Consider the following 22289-nt stretch of genomic DNA (forward strand, 5'->3'; position numbering starts at 1 on the left):
GAATTTTATAGACCAGTTAGGTTCTGCATCATGGGATCTTCATTAATATTTATGAAGACAAGATTGTCTGCGAACCTGTGTGGGATCCCAGAAGCCCTCTTATAAAGAGAACTCTCACTCCATAAAAAATGTATGGCTCGAGGGCCTTTTTTTTTCTTCATGAAATAAGTAGGATTTAATGGTAATCTTGAAAATGCAACTGGGATGTTTATCCTTTCTTTAACCCCTTCTGTGCTCCCGTCGGCTGTTGGGCGAAGGGAGCACTACCTCCCCAGTGCTGCCAACGGCCGATGGAGCCCGCCCACCATTTAGAACGCCTGCACCGCTGCGGAAAAACCGCCGCGGTTAAGGCATTAATTCTCCAGAGTGAAAATATAGAATGAAAACATAGACAAACTGTAGTAATCACTCCACTCAGGTAGATGATGTTCAAAAGGATTTATTCAAGTTAGTTGGAAGATCAGAAGTACAATAGTATTCAGCCCCACCAGGAGCAGCCAGCAAGGCGCTCAGCCCATCTCCAACTGTGTGATTCATACACCAACATTCTAAGTGACATCATCTCAAGAGTGTTCCACTGGTGGAGCAGTGGAAGACATGTAAAACATAATAACCAAGATACAACACAAACATGTTACAGTTATACTATTTGACTATGCCTCCTCACTGAAGCTCTGCTACTCTAGAGCGCCATGAAGCTCTGCATTGACAATAAGCCCTCAGTTTCTCTGTAGAACAAATATCCATTATTATTTTACTTCTAATTTTTTAAAGATTTCTATTAAACAAAATGATCTATCTTCACTGTGTCCACTTGGGTGTGAAGCCTATTGTGTGACAATAAGGGTTGTTTGTCAAGTACTTTCTATTTGGCATTTTCCTCTACTGCTACTTCATGTTGGCACTTTCTGACCAGTAGGGAAAACATCAACGAAAGAAGATGATATATTTATAGCTTGCTTATTTGGCTTTAGGCGGAAGTGTGATCAGTTGGTCAGAAAATATTGCTCAGAAAGCCGAGGGCTGGGGGTGGAGTGGAGGAGAACGTTTACAGGCTGGGATGGGTGTGCTGAGGAAATCTTCCAGATCTCTCTTGCTCTCATTCTAAATAAGGTCCGCTCCGGACAGCGAGGAGCTGGGGGGTTCTGCTCTCTGATTTCAACATGGGTCTTTCTGAGATCCACTCCTTCCTTATTCTGTATTTTAAGCTAATCCATCTTGTAATGTCAGGGGAGGGGGACACCATTAGGTTATTACTAACTTTTCCGCTGTAGAACTAAGGGGATTTGATATTCCTTAGCCATGTTTTACTGACCTGCTAAATTATTCTTATTGGACCTCAGGGAAAGTCTATTGTTCATGCCTCATCGTCTTAGATTGCACATCAACTCCTCATCCGATCAGTGACGAGATCTTTCTTTACTTTGTCTTGATCCATTACCTAGTCTACTCCAGGACACTGGGTGGCACCTCTTTGACTGGCACCTTACTTCTGCCACTCCACAACATTGCGAAGACCATGTTTTGCATCTCCACATAGTGCAAAAGGCAGGTCATTTTTCAGGTGGTTATCTTTAACCCCTTGCATGCTGATGACGGCCCCATCCGTCATGCACTACGGCGCTCATGTGCTGATGACGGCTGGGGGCCGTCATAAACCCGCCCACTCTCGATTTTGCCGCACCGGCGCAGAATCGCGGCAGTATGCAAGGGGTTAAACGTTCCTGTTCTTTACCTTACTCACAACTTCACAAATCCTACGGCAACTGGAACATGGAACACAGAAAAAATAAGAGTAATGTCTTCACCCTCCACACCAGGTCACAAGAAAGAGCAGATTCTCCAGTCCTACTGTGTCACTGGGGCATACCATCTCAGAAATGGAGCAAATTGTGGTTGTGTATCATCATCTTGAATTATAGTTTCTGTGTATGGAAACTTCAAAAGGTTTCTTTATTAGTAACTCAGGACTTAGTGAATGAGTCAAATCTGGCATTCTGTATGCGCTGTCTTAGTCATTTGGTGCCTGGAAAGCTTGCATCTCATAAGCGGTCAACTGCCTCATCGAGTGTGCCCAGAAAGTGAACCTTCTACCAGCCATGGAACTTATAATGTTGTATAGTTTGCACTTGACTGTATATTACAGTTTCCAAAGCACTTGCGACCTGAATGCCTCACCATTGCTCTGGCGCTTTAAACAAGTGTACCCTGTTCTCAGTTTGGGGAAGGCAAATATTTGTGAAATGCCAATTTCTTCCCCCTTAGTGACAACTTGCCTTGCTGTAACGCTGTCCGGTGTGCCTGTGTGATCTGTAAAAAGTTGTGTTTGGGCCTTGGTGCCAGAGCTGGAGAACGTGCAGCCAACTGTACTTAGGAGTTTGTGTACTACAAATTTGTAAATAAATGCCCTGACTGGTTAAAGACTAAACACTGTCTCCTCTGTGCTTGCTGTTATGCGTTTTTTCTGTATGGGTGTTAGACCTGTCTGGCCTTTTGCGTAGTCCCACCAAGTTATTATTTATTTTGTCCCCTTTTTGCCCCTCATGCCCTTATTAATTTTTGTGTCCACTAGATTTTTCAAGGTGTTGGTCTAGGGGATAGGTGTTCTTTCACCCTCATAGCTTTTCACCTCAGGCCTAGAGGCCTTTTCTGACAGGAATAAAGTTGGAGTCACAAAATGGTGGCTACCAACTGTACTAACTGCCAAACCTAGAACCTGTCCCATAGAGTAGAATAGGGCGTTCCAGAACCTTCTGGTCCCTTCTGGACCCCTGAGGGTCAGCCTATAAAAGGCGGAATGCTGGACGGCCATTTTGTCTTACTAGAGAGAGTCAGCTAGAGGACAGGCTGTAGCTGAAGGTGGGGGTAGGATAGTCAGAGGGTTGTCCTATTGATTCACCACCCTTCCTCCCTTGGGTTACCTGACCTGACCCTGCTGATTTAGATGGCTGGAGACCCTGGGCGCCTGACCAACCCCTAGTCTAAAAATACAGGGGTGTGAAGAGGAGAAGGAGACTGCGGTGCTGCGGAGCGCAGTCCTCTGCCCAGTAGAGAGACTTTTATTGAGCAGTGCTTAGAAGAAGAAGGGTTAATCTTTGTGGCCCCTTGTGCAGCTGTCAACTGAATCCTGCCCCTGGTTGCCGTGACTTTCCCCTAGCAACAGAATCCCCCGGAGTTTCATCACTTACTCGCTGTGGCTGTATCTGTCTGTGGAGAGGGGCCAACCATTGGAGGGGCGGACGCAGAGTGAACCTGAGCAGGGTTACCCCCGAGCCAGCGCCTGGTGAGCAGCGCAAGATCAGCGCTGTGGTCGCTGGTAATGTGAGTAGGGGAGAAAGGTAGCGAGGCATCGCTTGTCACAAAAGCAGCCCTGTAGTGCTTACCCCGGTCCCGGAGTGTGAGGAGAGCGAGGGGAGGCGCCAACGCGAGAGCGCGATCTCCGGTGGGGAGGCACTGCTCCCTCGCGCATGCCCCGTTGAGCCGCCGGGCTCTGTGAGGCAGAGCCGGCTGAGAAATAGAAGCGGAAGCGGCGCTTTCCTGCGCAGGTCAGCCTCGGCGGTGCCTGCCCGTGATTGAGTGGTCTGAAGCTGTGGAACCGGCAGCGGTATCGTCCGTTAATTAAGGGAATTGGTATCCCCGCTTTTCCCCGCGCCAGCACCGAGTGAGCAGCTGGCTGGGCGGGAAGTAGCGGACTCGGCAGCTGGGACTTCTGTGGAGCCTCAGATTAACAGCGACACGTGGAGACCTGGGAAGCATCGTCTCCACGTTACAGTAAGGAGAGCGTGGGGAAGGAGGGAAGACTGAGCCCTAGGAATTGACCTCCTCTACTCGAGAAGCAGAGGGGAGGGGTCCGTAAGAGTTCTGACAGAGAAGGGGGAAAGTGGTACTAGAGCTGACAAAGAAGTAACTTAAGCTCTGGTCATTCTTCCTCAACCGTGATACAAGCGGTGGGGAGTAGCCTGAGGAAACAAACTGCAAAGAGAGCGCTGATGGTGCCTGTTGTTTAAGTAAAGGTTCAAGTTCCTCATTGAGGCTGCTGGTGTCTATGTAGAATTCTGGTATATGTGAAACCTCTCAGCAACTGTGTACCTGATGGGGGGTTAGAGGTGCGGTGGGAGAAAAGTTTAGGGCACCTCATTGAAGTCAAATCTAATCAATCCTGGAGTCTAATTAAATGTACTATGGATGTTGATTAATGATATAAGTTAGCATTTCTGAAGGTATGGCTACTGATTTTATGTCAACTGTATGTAATGAGCTGTGATTTTTCCAAAGACATAAGAGTAATATTAATTCTCCTGACGGAATGTATAATACTAAATTGTGAATACAAAGAATAAGAGAACAGAAAGTATTTTTATAAACCAGCTCTTATTTTTCCATACATTGGTGTAGCGTCATTTTTGTGTGTTATTGCGTTGATTTACTGCTGGGTGGTCTGCAACCTTCACATCTGTGCCTTTAGTGAATGTGTCTTACCCTAGGCCAGGCTACCCTAGGTGACCTGACATCCCAGGTTCCAACAATGGGTATATACACATATGTTAAAATTTGCAAGAGATGCCAGAGGGTGTTCAGAAATGGTGGCGTGGATTAATGTTCTTTCTGCTAAATTCAAGCCTGTGTTGATCCAGAGTTGGATACCGATCTTATCACTGGGGAAGGGTGAAGGTAAGTAAAACACAGCTTTTGTACTTCAGAAAGTTATGACATTTGTGCATTTATCCTTGAGGTAAAGTTTTCATAAAAAGAAAAATGTATCTCTGCAAAAAATCTAATATTTTGCAGAGAAGCAGGCATTTTTCATTGTGAATTAAAATTCCACAGTGCGTAATTTTTTCTGGGTTTTTTTCCCGCTTACATTTACCCATGTTTTGTAGATTTGTCACCGTTTTTTTTTCCCTCAGCCTTTGAAGTTCAATTCTTCTTTTGTTAAAAGACTCATATTTATTTTAAAGCAAGCAAAGTTATGCAGGTCCCTTCTCCAATGTATCTGCTTGAAACTCACCCCCACCTGTATTCTCTCTTCCCACCTGTATTCTCTCTCCCCAAATCATCACTGTCTCCGCAAACCCTCAAACCTCCTTGCCCCTCTTCACTGATCATATTCTTCAGGCGATGTATACAACAGTCTTTCATAGGATAATTTAGCATCCCTAGTCATATCTTTGTGTAGGAGTTCATACATGCTAGCCTTACATTATCATTGTTTGCCACCTACACCACCCCAGAGCCATTAGCAGTCAAGGAGCTTGCATTTTCTTTTTAAATCCTTGATGATGTTGGAGTAGCGAAAGTTACGCAACTTGGCCTCCCCCACCTACCATCGAGTATTTGTATGATAGTTTCTTTTTCTTTACCTCTGCTTTACTATGACAACCCACATTCTGCTGTCAACACTATTTTATTCTTTGTTTGATGGCTTCAGGTGCTCTGAATCACAATACCACAATATGTCCCACACTACTACCTCCACCATCATTCACTTAATACACATCCACTCTTGCACCGATCAGTAATAACCTTTCATTTCATCATAATCCTTCCAAACTGTTTTCATTACTCACTTGTATTCAAAATTCCATGTGCCCCAGCCATGTAACGTAGATATGACGTACCGTCTGTTACCAGTGTCTTTAATTTATTGCAAAGCATGGTTAAAAACATTGAAGATTTTCCACGTTGCTCCTGTACATTTACAGAAATCTCCAGGCAAGTTTCATTAGTTCATGGGGAAAGAATTCAGACCTAGCTTAGCGCATTCTTCCTTTTGACAAATAGCATGCATGAACATGCTTTATTAGAGGCAGAGCCTTATTTCGTCGCAGTGGCCCCTCGATTTGCTACTAGAGAACATTGAGATGCTGAATAAATCAAACCTCATTACCTCCTCTATACCTTAATTATTGTGGGTAATACAGCTGCGTTTACATATGTACAGCATTGCAGGAAGGACCACGGTCTGACTTCTTCTGGACAAATTAATTTTGAACCAGACAACAAAATTTAGCACAGCTTTGAGGACTTTGTGGCCACATTTATTCTAACATCTATTATTTAAATATATCTACAGTTCTATGTGTGAGGGGTAGTGGTTCACATAAGTAACACAGCCTTCCTTTTAAAGTAGCACAACAAACCGGGTATTTATGACTGATTTTGTGAAGGCCAAAGTTTGATAGTCGATGTGTACCTTTTTTGTCTCTCTGTATCCCGAATGCCCTCAAGTGTGCGCACCTCAGAGTCTTCTAATATGTTGATAAGATAACGATCAGCTTGGATTTACATTTGCAATATACGGATAGTTTCCTTTTAATCACATTCAGGAGGTTGATTGATCTTTGAATACTCACTTATTACCTATTAATCAAACACTTACACAAACTAGACATCCTTATGAGGTCAGATTGCATTCTTTTAAAGCCCAAGGGGACTTATCCCTGGAACAAAAATGTAAGAACATTTTGAATGTTTTCATAACCATGCCTTCTTCCATACTAAGCACAACATTTTGAGTAGGTCATAACACCTTTACTGTTTGTTATGCTCTAGGATCCTGCAACAGCAGACATTTATTATCGTGCACCACGTTTTGGTGTCTGCAGACCATGTTGGGGACCTTTTCTTTCTAAAAGTGTGTCCATCTGCCGTGCAAAATGGTAGGAATTAATTTAGCGGTCTTTAAATCAGAGGTTCGCATTGTGCAGGGCCTCACAAAGATAACCAAAAGACGGATGCATGTGAGAACTAACTCCTGAATAATCAAATGTTTAAAACGCATACTCTAATAACACAACTTTTTCAGTAATGCACAATACTGTGCATCTCCAGTGGGACCATCTTATTGTGTTTAGAATCACAGTAAGATGTTTGTAATAGCATGGGAAATGTTGTATGTTGTTCACTCAAGTGTTGCCTTAGTAGTGTCCCAAGACATAAGAAGGGTTTGTGAATCTGGTGAGAAGGACCTCCAACGCTACATTAATCATTGTGGCTTTGTGACTTCAGTGCCCATCTCCTCTTACTAGGGTTGAGTACAAAGTATGTGGTTTGATCTCCTCAGTCTGTTCCTTTATGGTGCATGGGTACTTTATTACCAAACATGATGGCTTCTGTTCATGTTATTGGACTCTGGTGGCACAAAAACAAAGAACCTTCTTCCTGTTGATCCCTCGTGTAAGCTGTGGCTGATGACAGTGTGTGGTAATTCATAATGAATAGATTTAGGAAATAGACTTGTTTAAGACCTAACCTTAACAATTCTGCTGACACCCCATTAATCCCTTTATGGTGACCGTGCCACCCATAACAGGAAGTCTCAAGAGTCCAAAATACCACTAAGAGGTCCTCTTACCAACTTCATTAAACTAGTATTCCAACAACAAGTACTGAATGATTTACTATTTAAATGTTGTTTGAATAAGAATATACTTTTGGGTAGATATGTTTTGCTATTTCAGCTTCAGAGTCTCTCATTTGACCTACAAGGAGAGGTATTCTAGTATTCTGCTAGACTACTGAATTTCTTGTCCTTCGAACGGAGGCCAACACATGCTCTGAGCTATGGAATCCTTGCTGTTCCATGTTCTTTTTTTCCTAGAAGAAACTCATTTATGTTACTTATTGTGCAAGCTTAACCTCTGGAGAGTAGTTTAATATGAATAACCCGTTTCATTTCATCCCAGGGAAACTTTATGCTGTTCCTCCACAGTTCTGAACAATTAAAGAATTTAGCTGACCTGGATTCTTTGAGCATTTCACTTCTCACTTTGGTTAGTCTTTTAAGGGTCAAAACACCCTCTAAACCCGCTCCGGTCAGCCGCGTCCATTCTGGGCGTTTGTTGCGGAGGGCGAGGAGGAGCCCTGCACTTCCGGGTTCTGTCGGGACAGGTCAGCGCTCTAGCTGACACTCGTCTCTCTATAAATGTGCATGGGAAAGCGGTCGCGCAGCGGACGCGTGCAGCGGGCGCGACGAAGGCGCGACGAAGTCTCGCCTAAGTCAAGCCCGTCTGCGCCCGTCCGCGGCCGACCGGGGCCTGGGGCCATGACCCCTGTGCATTCCGTATCTTCCCACATACGCTATGAAAGACAACAACTGCTTGATTTGTGCCCCGCAAATATGGGAATATGCTGGCACACGATGGAAGCACTAACTCTTCATAACTGCCCCACCTGCCCCTTTAAATTTCTACGAGAACCTACTAGTGAAACTGACAGAGGAAGGGTCAATGGTGGCTTGATAAACTGTAGATCTCTAAGCAAACACAATACTCACATATGGAACCTTCTCCTGGATGAGAGGATGGATGTTCTCTTCCTGACGGAAACATGGCTCAATGAACATTCAGACCCGGATATAATTGAAGCCATCCCGCCAGGTTACTCTCTTAACAGACTAGATAGGCAGGGCGGGAGGGGTGGAGGAATCGCCATTGCCGTAAAGGCCCCGCTTGAATGCTCTCTGGTGCCCCTACAAATAGACAACTCGGAGGCCGGCCTTTTCACTCTCAAATTGGGACCCCAGCTTACTGTATCGGGAATCCTGGTATACAGACCCCCCGGGAATCTGAAGGAATTTAAACCCAACCTAGTGGAGGCTATAGCCCACCTAGCCATTAGGAAAAGTAGAATTTTGATATTAGGTGATTTTAATATCCACCTGGAAGATGATCGATCCAGAGAAGCTACTGACCTAAAGTAAGACTTGCTGCCCTACAAATAGAACTAAAAAATAAGGCCCCTACTCATATACATGGACACTTATTAGACCCTATTTTTAGCAGTTGGAAGGGTGTGAGCGTGAATCAGCCCGCGCCGGTTCCCTGGTCGGACCACTTCTTAATCCCTTTCAAAATCCACTGCCCGAGTACCGACACTCACAGGGGAGAAAAAAAAAACTATCAAAGACGTAAATGGAAGCAATTCTCACTAGACACCTTTAGTCAACGACTAGAGTTAGGAGGTCCTCCAGGAGGTGATAATTGCGAAAGTGCAAATAGCAATCTTGAGAAGCGCATTCTAGACGCACTTGATGAGTCAGCCCCGATGTGTCCATCAAAGACTAATACCCGAGATAAAAAGTCTGCCCCGTGGTTCACGCCCGAGTTGCAGATAGCTAAATCAGAATGCAAAAAGTTGGAGCGCAATGGCGGGTTGATTTCTGCCCTCAAATTAAGAATACTTACAAGGAGGCACAGAGAAAATATAAAATCACACTTCGAAGATCTAAGGCTGTACATTATAAAACTCGTATTGAGGAGGCAGATAATTCCTCGCGAGAATTATTTAAAATTTTTAAAGAAATCTCTGTAGTAGCTAACAGTAACATTTCAGAAAAAGATTCAGTCGAGGAATGCAACAGAATAGCGACTTATTTCGCTGGAAAAGTCCAAGACATCTACGCCACCTTCTCAGGCGATATAAGCTGTGGCCGAGACTTTGAGGAAAATATAGGAGCAAGCAGGGTAGATGACTGTCTCAGAACCTTTGTGGTACCCCCTATAGAGATACTCACCAACATCTGTCAGAGTAGTAAATCAGGTTCTCTGAGAGATCCTGCACCTCCTCGGGTGTTGGGGGAAAGTATCACGGTGCTAGAACCCTATATCAGGCATGTACTTCAACTCTCTTTTGCCTCCGGTACTCTCCCTGCTGATTGGAAGAAAGCGATAGTTCTCCCTATCAAAAAGAAACCAAACGTTAGTTTGAAAGTGCTTGATAACTTGAGACCCATTTCACTACTACCCTACTTGGCCAAAGTGGCTGAGAAAGTGGCCAATATACAACTTATGGCTCACTTGGAGAAAAACAACCTCCTACACCCCTCTGTCAGGCTTCCGACCGTGCTTCTCTACTGAGACGGCCCTATTGAGAGCAACGGAGACTCTGCGGCAAAAAGCGGACTCCGGACATACCGTGGCACTGATAATGCTTGACCTCAGTGCAGCGTTTGACACTGTAGCTCACTCCATCTTGCTACAGTGTCTAAACAAAGCAGGGTTCACCGAGGCTGCACTAAGCTGGCTTAAGGCGTTCCTTACCGACCGCAGCTTTCAGGTCCAAAGGGGCTCCTTTAAATCCCCTGCCATCGCACTTGAACAAGGGGTGCCGCAGGGCTTGGCTTTGAGCCCTAGTCTGTTCAATCTTTATATGGCTCCCTTGGCAGAAGTGGTACTAGCGTTTGGAGTGGAGTTAGTTTCGTACGCTGACGACACCCAACTGCTGATCTCTCTGTCCCAAGCCCCCGACACAGCTGCATCCAACTTCAAGGCCTGTATGCAGGCCTTAGCAGGTTGGATGAACTCTCACTGTTTAAAACTTAATGGCTCTAAAACGGAGGTCGTGGTGATTGGTGGTAGCAACTCCAGTTGGACAGGGGACTGGTGGCCAACATGCTTGGGCCCCACGCCCAATCCCAGCAAAGAGGCAAAGAATTTGGGAATATGGGTTGATCCCAAACTGTCCTATGAGGGCCATGTGAATCGCTTAATGGGAAAATGTTTTGGGATACTGAAAACCCTCAACCGCACATTGGATTTACTCCCTCTGGAGGCCCGACGAACCATGGCCCAAGCCCTAGTGACATCCCGCATGGACTACGGCAATGTGCTGCTCTTAGGCACTACGTAAAAAAACCTAAGACGAATGCAAGTCCTCCAGAATACTGCTGCTCGGTTAGTGTTGAGGCTCCCCAAAAGAGCAGCATCCAGTCCAGCCCTGGCATCGCTACACTGGCTTCCAGTCAGAAAGAGAGTGTTGTATAAAGCACTCGTAATCTGCCACAGGATTGTTTGGCATAAAGCACCATCCTATCTCTCTGACTTGGTTCAGATCTATAAACCTACTAGAGCATTACGCTCAGTCGGGATAGGACTACTAAAAATTCCCCATGTCAAAAAAGCAAAAATGGGCGGACGCTCCTTCAGACGGCTGGCAGCCAGCAACTGGAACAAACTCCCGGTCAGCTTAAGGCTAGAAGGATCTGAAATGAAGTTCAGGAAACTCCTTAAGACCCACCTGTACAATAACTAAGCCTCCTGGTTAGCCCGCTATCTGTATCTTTCTCTCTCCGTAGCGCGGGGACACGCCGAGATGGCGTCACCAGGCGCTTTATAAATCCCCTTTATTATTATTTATTATATTATATTATTACTTGGATAGCAGAGCACTTTACAAATCAAATGTTAAAAGGTCAAAAAAAGCCAACTGGTATCAGAGGGCGCCAGGCACCAGAAATACTTCTTTTATTTAACAGTAAACACACTTCTTTCAGTATGATGGTGGCAGCATTAGTGAGGACTAAGAATTCCAGTAAAAATCAAAAATGCATTGCACACATCTTTTTTTATACCAGATTCCTTGCCCTTAAAACACAACTCTAAAATGTTTACAAACTACACTCGCACTCTTGTGTAGAGATAGCATGCACACATTTCCTACAGAGAAACAGAACGCACAAAATATACATATATCAAAATCCTACATCTACACAACACGTTCTTTGACCCTTTTACTCTTAAGCCATGCTTCATTTCCACTCTCCTCTAGAACAAAGCGAGACATTGCCAATGAAATTACTTCTTTGTGATGGGTATTTCGAATTTCACTTTGGATCGCACACTAGGCGTATTTTAACTCCTCTTAGTCTCCTTTGCAGTATTCGTCTGGTTTTACTCCTTTCTTTTAATCAAAATATGTGCTGAACTTTTGTAGCTTTCCCTAGACATTCATCAGATTCTCTGAATACTTCAAATTCTCCCCTCTGACCCGCTTTCCAGGGCTCACCTTTCTTTGATCCTGACCACTCATCTATGCTTTCCCACCTTGGTGGAGTGCTGAGTGATACAATACTTTTGGAATGTTTTTACGAGTTACCAATTCATTCCTTTGGTTTTGATCAAATTGTAATCTTTATGTAACTCATTTGCTGCACTTCTCCGCTATCTGTTCCTTCTGGAATAAACAGTATGTTCAATCCTTTTTAAAAAATTCATACAAAGTATATTCTACTCTATGGTTTTTCACTATTATTTTGAGTGAATCGTGTCTCTGGATTACACCCTTAAAGAACCCAGACTACATAAGTGGTGACCTTGCAGACAAACCCTTCCTGCACCCACTTAAAATAGTGATTCACCAAAACAAATGCCAAGGACCATCTTTAGTCTCCAAATATGAGCCTAGTAAGGCTTAATTTCACCTGAAGCCGAACCACTCAATGGCTGAAAATTTAGATGTTGTTTTATTGTTTCAAATTGCTTTATATTGGTGTACTGACGATTCCCATCCTGGTGATGAGAAATATTGACGCATGTTAATGTGTGAAAGGCACCAAACCTGGAGAGCTGCGGTTTTAGGCAAGGAACCTCTGTACTAGTCTCCATTTCGTTTGTATGTCTACCATTTTACAGCATCTGCTACCATGTTCACCTTCTGTAGTTGGATGTTTGGACCTCACAGCAGGAAACCCCTTGTATGTCAAGAAACACGTCCATAGGTCTCTGAAAGATAGCGTAGGTTGATAGCATCTATCTTTAGCAATATTCCACCAAAGAATGACAGATGATGTTAAAAGCTGTAGATGGGAGTGTGATTCTGCCTCTTGGTAGGCTGAGGATCGTTTAAGTGCCTTAAAAACGTAGCCCGTCCAATGAATGTCAACATGTCTGTGAGGTTCAGAAGGAGATATGTCTGTCAGTAGAATGTTCTCCTTTTGGTCTTTTAGGCTTATGCTCATGCTCAATCTGTCATCTTGTTGAAATGTAGTTACAGTGGGAGCCCACCTTCTGCAGGATCAATCATGCTGCTTGTGTCAAGCTACATCAACTACTTTTGATATTACAATAGCGTTTAATAAAGTAAAAGGATCAAAGCAATGCCACTGTGTCACCAGCACTCACTGAGCATTCCTAAAACAGAGATATTATTGATAACACTTGCACCACGTCAGTCAAGTTGGGAAACTATCTGGACTTAGTTGAAGAGAATTTAGCCGACCAAGATGGAAAAGGCTAGAAACGTATTCTGGGTCAAGATGGTGACGATGTGGTGTGCTTTAATGAATGAAATGAAAAAGAAACTTGCTAAAGCGCACTGCGGCCAAGCGGCTTCCTGGCGCTGAGGGTGGGATCCGGATTCTACAAAGCAACCAAGGGGACTAACCGGGGAAGGCCTGGGAGAAGAGGAAGGTTTTTAGGGCTTTACGAAAAGAGGGATAAGTAGGAATGGAACGAATGGACAACGGAAGGCTGTTCCAGAACTGGGGGGCCTGAACCGAGAAACGGGTGCCACCAGTTCGGGATTTACGGAAACGGGGTACTTGGAGAAGAAGAGATGAAGAGCGAAGGGTACGAACAGGGGTATAGGGAGTGATTAAAGAAACAATAAAAAGGGGAGCAGAATGGGTATAGGCCAGGAAAGCTAAGCAAGCCAATTTAAAAAAAGATCTGAAGTGCACAGGGAGCCAATGGAGGGACTTGAGTACAGGCGTGATGTGAGAGGATTTGGGGAGGTGAAAAATGAGACGGGCTGCCTGGTTTTGAATGGCCTGTAACCGTCGTGTTTCAAAAGCCGGAATGCCCACATAGAGACCATTCCCGTAATCAAGGCGGGAGGTGATGAGGGCCATGACGATGGATTTGAGGGCATTCGAGAAGAAAAACCGGGAAATTTTTCGAATGAGACGGAGGGACAAGAAGCAGGATGAAACGACGGAGCTGACTTGGGCATGCATGGAAAGGTCATTGCTGACCTTGATGCCCAAGGTATGGATGGAGGGAACTGGTAGGGGGGGGGCAAAGGAAAGGGGCCAATGAGTCGGGGACCAGGGATTAGTGGGACCACCCGTGAGGACAAGCTCCGTCTTGTCCGGATTCAACTTAAGATGATTCATGGTCATCCATTCCGAAATGAAAACTAGGGTGGAACTGAGAAAAAGAGGAGAATCAAAAGTGGAAAGGTCGAAGATGAGCTGGAGATCATCCGTGTAGTTATACACGGAGACCCCCAGCTCATGAAGAGAAAGAATGAGAGGGTAGATATACAGATTGAAAAGAAGAGGAGAAAGGGAGGAACCTTGGGGGACCCCACACAGAAGAGAGCGGGGGGGGCGGAAAAACCTGCGAGATGAACGGCCTGGGACCTGCCTTGAAGGAAGGATGCTAGCCAAGAGAGTGCCACTCCCCTGATGCCGGCTGCGCTGACACGGTCGAGAAGAATGGCATGGTCGACCGTGTCAAACGCAGCCGACAAGTCGAGGAGCACCAAAGCTTGGGGAAGATTAGAGTCCGCTTTTCCCTTGAGCTCATCCAAAACAGCTGTGACCACGGTCTCAGTGGAATGGCCCGGGCGAAAGCCCGCCTGATGGGAGGCCAAGAGGCAGTGTTCCTCAATATGTGAGGACAGGCAGGATGTAACATGGCTTTCCAAAATCTTCCCCAAGTAGGGAAGGAGGGAAATGGGCCTGAAGTTAGGGGGGGAGGAGGGATCCAAACCAGGTTTTTTGATAATGGGGAGTACTATTGCGGTTTTAAAAGAGGAAGGGACGGAACCGAGAACCAGCGAGGAATTAAGCAGGGTGAGAGGGGGTACAGGACAATAGGTGAAAAGAGTTTGAAGGATCCGGGCCGGAGCACAGTCAGCCGGAGAGCCGGACTTGACTTTAGCAAGCAAGAGAAGAAATCTTTCAATAGAGATAGGAGGGAAGTGATCCAGCAAAAAAGGCGGCGGTGGGAGGGGGAAGGTGGCTCGGGGTTGAGAGACTGCGGGGATATTGGCTTTAATGGTGGCAATTTTGTCAATGAAATAATTGTTGAGTGCAAGGCAGAATGATTGGGAGGGGGCGAAGCTGATGTTCGTGCGGTCGGAGGTGGCAAGCTGCTTAACAAGGGAGAAGATCTCACGGGGTTTGTTTACAGAGAGAGCAACTTTCTCTGAGAAATATTTTTTTTTGGCCGACACAATTGCTTTCTTATAGCTGTTAAGCAGAAGTTTGTATTTGGTGCGGAGTAGGGGACAGTATTTTTGCCTCCAGTGGCGCTCCGAGCGCCTGAGACTGAGTTTAAGATCTTTAAGTTCACTCGTGAACCATCTATGTGCGTCATGTGGCCGGACAGATTTGACTTTCTTGAGGGGGGCGACCATATCACAGGAGGAAGAGAGCCAAATACTGATGGCGTCAGCTTGGGATTCGAGCGGGAGATCCGTCAAATCAGGCACTGAGGAGGCCAGGGAAGAGGAAAGAAGAATAAGGTCCGTCTGGTTCCAGCTACGGGCTAACACATTCTTGGAAAGAGGGGGTTTGGCAGAAGAAGCAGAAAAAATGCTAAAAGAAATAATAAAATGATCCGACCAAATGCATGGAAGAATAGAAGGAGGAGAAATTTGGCGACGCAATGACCAAATTTGGTCCAAAATGTGGCCCTTATCGTGAGTGGGGGCGGTGATGTGAGAAGTGAAATTTAATGACTGAAGGGTAGCAGAGAAGTCTTTAGATGCAGAATTTTCTCTGGGGTCATCAGGCCAATAATTAAAATCCCCAAGTAGGACAACTGACGAGTTGTTTACCGCCAATGTGGCCAAGAGGTCCTGTAGAGAGGGAACAAACTGAGACATGGACAGGGGAGGACGATACATGAGCACAAAGGTGAGGGGATCAGTAAGGTTAGTGGACCGAGCTACAAGAAAATCCACATTAGGTATAGGTGGATGGTCGAGAAGCTGGAATCTGAGCGTGGAACGAATAATCATTGCCACACCACCACCGGTTTTTCCAGCCTGGCGGTCAGCGCGAAGAACATAATGAGTGTCAGGGAGAATAGCCAGAAGGTCAGGAAGTGAGTCTGTGGAGAACCAGGTTGCGGTGAGGAATAAATAATCGGGAGAATCCGAACTTAAAAGATTAAAGAGCTCGATTTGGTGCTTAACTGCCGACCGAGTGTTAAGCAAAAGAGCAGTGGCTGCAGATGGTGAAGATTGGGGGGGGAAGTGCTACCGAAAACGGGGGAGTGGGGGGGGTGGAAAGGTGAGGAAGGGAAAGTGAACAAGGAGGGTGAGACGCGAGGACGCCCAGTGTGTCGAGACGTTGCGCCAGTGAAGGAGAAAGAGGACTAAGGGCCGTGAGAGCAAATAGTTGCGCCGGTGTGTATGACAGAGATTGGGCAGGGTCTATGGCCCCTGGTCCCGGACGGGCGCAGACGGGCTTGCCTTAGGCGCGCCTTCGGCACGCAAACGGCGCGCCCGCTGCGCCCGTCCGCTGCGCGTACGGGGGAGACACATGATTTGTAGTACCGTTCTGGGCGTGGCCAGGTGAAAGTGGGCGTGGCTCGGGGAGCGGCTCGCTGATGGCGGCGAGCGAGGAAGCCTGGCCCGCTGCAGCGTCTACCTCGGCTGCGCGGGAGGCAACGAGACAAGGGAGAGGTCCCTGCGAGGGTAGGTGAGTTTGATTAAAAATAAGCAAAGTGAACACAAGACAGGACAAAAAGTCTTAAAATATCAGGGCTTCAAGTAAAGCTCCAGCGGAAGGCAGGGGAGAATCCAGTCCATTAATGTAGGAGGTTACACAATCCTGACAAATCTTCGAGTATTCAAATATCCGTGTTGTTGTTGATCTCTTCAGGGCAGCTTCCTCATTCTTAATGCACTGACTAATGGATGGCTCAACAATTTGATAGAGATCTATTGAAAAGTTTCCTTTCATACCTATGACGAAGGAGCTGGTTACTTTTGCAAAAGGTATATGGCTGCTTTACTAAACGTACTGTGACGCTAGTCTTTGTAGAGAAAGCAATGTCTTAAATTAGCACGTCTGAGCTAAAATGCCACCTTTTTATAGCTGGGTTGGTGCATGTTAGGTGCCATCCTACCAGAAGGGCGCTGCTTCTTGCATCGTTCAGTGAGCAAAAAGAAAGCTGCTGTCAGTGGTGTAAATGTGGTGTATATGTGGACACAGATCATCCGTTTCCAGTGCTCCTAAATGTTTTATCTGCTGTTCCTGCCCAGTGGATGAATGGAGAGTTGCATTGTTAGCGCTCATACTCTTCTGTGCAAGGGTTATGGGTCAACGGAGGGATTCAGAGTGCGCTGCTGGGTTCATGCATGTCCCTTCGTGTGTTGTGCCATAGTCGTGGCGGTTCATACCGTAGATGCTAGAAGTAGGGGGGCTGGAGTGCTCAGCACCCCCAGAATAACCATGATGGAGTTCAGAATGTGAATGAACAGTAATGGTGCCTTTAAATTTTATTTTTATCTTGTCACATTTGCTGTGCTTTTAGAAACAGGGGATAAATGTCAGTCTATTCCTTCTGAATAACTGCTTCTTATTTTTTTTAACATGGCGATTGGTGTTTACTTTTCTTTATATGACTGCAGAGTTAGAGGAATTTCTAAAGCAAACTATCTGACAATTGTGCTGCGGTATAGAGAGCATATAAGGAATGGGTGTAACATATTTTTTTTCTACAATGCAGCATGTAAATACATGTAAAATAACAGTGCAAATATTTGAAAATCAATCGGATTTGTAAAGCGCATGGCAACCAAACGGAGGTTTTCTCAGTGCTAGTGGAAAAGGACCAGACAAGACACACGAGCTCAGAAAAGCCAGGTCTTAAATAGCTTCTGAAACAAAGCATAAGAGTTGCATAATTTCAATGTATTTGCTGTTAAACTATTCCATAGCTTAGGACCCAAGTAAGTAAAAGAACAACCATCTTGTCTAGGCTTTTTGCTCTTGGAATAGAGGCTAAAATAGAGTTTCCAGAGCATAGATCTAGCCTGGGGATATACCGATGTATGAACGGGCATCTATAAGTAGGGTCCATTTGATACCATGCTTTAAAAATATAACAGCCTTTATATGTTTGGCAATTGGGAGCCAGGGTCAGTTGCGAAAATGTTTTGAAACTGATTCAGTGCACTTAATGCAGCATAGCAGACAAGCTGCCACATTCTGCACAGTCTGCAGCTGTTTCAGCCAAGTCCAGTCTTTTCTGCAAGACCGAAGAGTTTACGAACTCCACACATTTGTCCATAGGACGCTGCAGCTTAGGAACATTGTTCAGAGAAACTCTACTAAAATCAAATGGGTTTAACTTTGTCCATTTCCTCAGACAGGCTGTCCGAGTTGATTGCTTTTTTTCTGAGACATATCCTAACATCTGAAAGGAGATCAAGAAGTGGTCTGACCAGCTGAGGGGGAGTGGGCGGTCCATTTGTATGCTAGTTAAATTAGTACAAGCATTGAAAATGCAATAGGTCTCGCAATAGAAGAGTTTAACTTTTTTCGTTTTGCAAATGGATGAGTGGCGTTGCGTGGATGAGTGGCGTTGCGTGGATGAGTGGCGTTGTGTGGATGAGTGGCGTGTGAGAGTGGCGTTGCGTGTGTGCCCCCTGTTCCTGCCTGTGTGAGATGCGCCCCCTGTTGTTCCTGTCTGTGAGATGCTCCCTCTGTTGCTCCTGTCTGTGTGAGAAGCATCCTCTGTTCCTGTCTGTGTGAGATGTGGCCCCTGTTCCTGTCTGTGTGAGATGCGCGCTCTGTTGTACCTGTATGTAAGAAGCGCCCACTGTTGGTCCTGTCAAGTGTGGGAATGAGTGAGAGAAAAGAGAGCAAGAGGAAAAAGAATAAAGGTGATAGAGAGTGAATGAAGGGGAGTCAAAGAGAGAGAGAAATAAGGGGAGATAGAGTAAATGAAGGGAAGGGAAGGGAAGGAGAGAGAGAGAGAGAGTAAATGAAGGGAAGGGAAGGGAAGGGAAGGGAAGGAGAGAGAGAGAGAGAGAGAGAGAGAGAGAGAGAGAGAAACAAAAAACACAAGTGATAAAAAAAAGTAAGCCCACAGCACATGTTACTTTGCCTAATGGGAGAATATAAGAAATTGACAGAGTGCGCAAACCACAGAGTTAATGGCCAATAAAAATAAGTCGAAAATGAAAATTTGTCGTTGAAAAAAAATTCACTCGTCTTTGCAAAAATCGCTGTCGTGAAAATAAGAGCAGGACGTGTCTAGTGCGGAGCGAGGTAGGCGCTCTTCCCCCTGGAAAAGTTCCTGCAGAGACTGCTGGCTGCAGAGCCTGGGCTGTCTTTCTTAAATACACTGGCCCTGGCTGGCTGCCAGCCCTCCGAGCTCAGATGCAATCTGAGCTGTGAGTGACACCCCCCTTCTCTGGATGCCTGCAGTAACCAGGGCGATATCAGTGCACATTCAAACTAGTGGGGGCTGGGGCACCTCCCCGCCGCTCTTCCCCCACCACCTTCAGCATCAGCCAGCCTGCGTCCTAGGGCTCTGGCAGAGCAGGCGCTCGTCGCCGCCCCGAGTCCGTTTAAAGCACCATCCTCCCGAGTGGAGTATCGGGTGTTGCGACCAAGGGGTTGGGGTGGACAGTGGTGTGCAGGAGAGCCTGCGTGTGGATGGAAGCTTGCAGTAGTCTGGCACCACTGTGCAGCGAGATTAGGGACGTGAGTGGTAGAGCGCAGGAGTAATGAAGTTTCCAGTAGCTAAGCTTTCAACAAGAGTGCTTGCACCAGACACGCTTTCAATCGGAGAGTGCAAGCAAACCTGCCCCACATAAGCTTTCGACCAGAGGGTGCATGCAAGCTTGCAGCAGCCAGGCTTTTAATCAGCGATGGCAAGCAAAGTGAAACTTGCAACAGCCAACCAGAGTGTAAGGAATATGACGCTTGCAACAGGAAAGCTTTCAACCAGCGAGTGCCAGCAAAAGGAAGCTTGCAATAGCAACGTGTTTGCATATAGAGTGCAGGAGAAGGGGAGCTCGCAGGTGCGAATATTCACTAAGGAGCGTGCAAGGTAGGAGCGCCCTAGTTAATGCTAACACGCGAAAGGAAGCTTGTAGGAGACTGGTCCCGTAGGCAGCGTGACGCGGAAGGCAGGGTACAGATACAGAGACTCGCAAGAAAAAAACATGATTCTTGCAGCTAACATGTTTCTTTCTGGAATAGTAGAGTTGGGGGGCAGCTTCTCTGGGCCAGGTAGGCATGCTGCGAGAGGGTAAATGTGGCTCTGCAGGGCATTGGGGTTCAGCAGATCGGGAGATGGCAGTACCCCGAGCTTCAAAAGTGTGTTTGGGGGGAGGGGGGTAACAGGTTGTACGTAAAAGGGGTACTTGAGCCTGTCGGACTCCTCCGATAAAAAAAAGTTTGAGGCAACGGACACTGAAAAAAAGAACTATGTACTCTGTAACCATTGGGGGGGGGGTTGGGTTCAGGGGAAGTGGGGAAAGGAAAAAGCTGCAACAAAGTATCCGCAGCTGGGAGGGTGAGGGAGGCGGCACACACAATTAACTCAGACTTTCTGCCGGTGTGCACTGCGGGTTGGCTGGACGGCTGAACACACGGCGGGCAGGGGAGGGGGCGGAGCGGGGAGAGCGAGAGCGGCATGTGGGTGTGAAGAAGCCGGGCCTTTGAAGTGAAGCTAAGCTTCACTTCAAAGGTGTCGGAGGAATGCGGGCGGCTGTGCACGCGCTTTTAAGCTCAATGCACATGCGCATTGAGCTTAAAAGTCACGGGCACTGCAAGGAATCGCCACGATTCCTTGCTTCTTAGTTAAAGCTTGTATAAGCCGCAATAGGCTCGCAAGCTCGATGCGCATGCGCATCGACAGGCGAGACCTAAAAAACCAGGTCCAAAAGGTGCCCTACAGCATGAGTATGTCCTTTACTGTTGAGTCAAGTTTCAGCGCTGTGAGACGGCCCAAGATAGAATTAGCTACCTGACAGTTGGCATCATCAAAGTAAATAATAAAGTCTCATAAAGCAGATAAATTCGCAAATTTGAGAATGTACGGTGATAAAGCTTCTCCTGGGCTAGAGAGCTCCTTAATCCAACCGAACCTAGTGGACGATAAATTAAGGAACCAGATTAAGTAAACTCTTGGGAAGATTAATAGAAAAGAGATAACATTCACAGTCTGGGATGAATAAACAAGTTGTGACTTAAAAAGTCAGATTTACAAATTATAGCTAAGCCTCCTCCTCTTTATATCCCAGCGGGAGAGCAGCAAACATATCGTGGGAGTAATGTTCTTGAAGCCATGTTTCGGTTTCAAAGACTACATCCGTTTTGTAGTCTAATAAAAGATTAAATATTTAAGATGAGTGCTGCACCAAAGAGCACCTTTTTTTGTAACCCTGAAGTGTGGTGGAAACAGATTTCACACTTTGCCTTTTGTGCGCTGTATAGTTTTAGAAGTAAAACTGCATGTCTTTGTGAATTTTGTGGCCATTTCAGTGGTCAATGTGCTGTCTGTAAATCGTAGTGCGCGACCACACCATGCTTTAGTAATATATTTGCGACTCTGAGCTCCAAAATGAACCACCAGCTACACATTGCACCCTCGCCACTCTCCTGCTGAATGGGTGTGATTCATTTGGTATATTTGTCTTTCGTGTGACCCTTATATTTTTCATAATCTCGTTGACATCAGTGATGTAATATCAATGCCTTTGCCCCATTGTGAAAATTGTTCCAGCATCTCTGGAATACAGTGCTTTTAATATTCATGGTTAGACATAGGGTTTTGTCTCTTAAGTACTTTTAACCCCTTCGCTGCGGCGGCTATTCCGCCGCAGCGCTAAGGGGGAGGCGGGGCCGCGCGGCGGTCCCGTGCTCGTGGCGGAACCGCTCCGTCACGGCCCTCGGGTGAGCTGTGCTTGTGACGGAACAGTTCTGTCACGGACCCGCCCATTAGAACGTCAGCGCAGGCGCGGAATTTGCGCGGCGCGGCGAGCGGGCCGTGACGGAACGATTCTGTCACCAGCACAGCCCACCCGAGGCTCGTGACGGAACGGTTCCGTCACAAGCATGGGAGGGGTTAATCCACTGCATTTTTAATGGCAAATGGAGAGCTGTGATTGCTAGTGTCCTAGGTTTGAGACATTTTACAAGAACTCTAAAGTTGACCGGTATCGCGTGGAGCTCCAAGTTAAAACATCTTTTATGATATAAGGACTTTTGCTGTTGAAATGTTAATATGTGTATTTTTGTTTAATTCCTTGCACGCAGAAAGGGTGAGACTGCAAGTTAATGTTTATCTGCTTTTGAGCTTCTTGATCCAATGTACATTTCTCTGCCAAAGCGACCCTTAAGTCCTGTGTCTCTTTTATCTCATCTCCAATACCATTCTAGTATGTTTCACTCAGTTTTGCTTATTTTATTTTTGAGTTTCATTCAGTGTACTTAATGTTTTCTCTGTTTTTCATTTGTTAATTTCAGTTGGTTTTTAAGTTACATTGTTCATCCATCATTTTTATTTCTTTTTTTTGTTTTGTTTTGCCTCTTT

The 22289-nt window shown here is 45.9% G+C and overlaps 1 protein-coding gene across 8 annotated transcripts in view; it reads left to right on the forward strand.

Moving 5' to 3' along the window:
- The window catches only part of LRCH3 (leucine rich repeats and calponin homology domain containing 3), a 366756-nt gene that overhangs the window by 337652 nt on the left and 6815 nt on the right, over window positions 1–22289 (forward strand). The window lies entirely within an intron of this gene.

The sequence above is a fragment of the Lissotriton helveticus genome, chromosome 11, assembly GCF_964261635.1.
Source record: "Lissotriton helveticus chromosome 11, aLisHel1.1, whole genome shotgun sequence".
In the NCBI taxonomy this organism is placed as follows: Eukaryota; Metazoa; Chordata; class Amphibia; order Caudata; family Salamandridae; genus Lissotriton; species Lissotriton helveticus.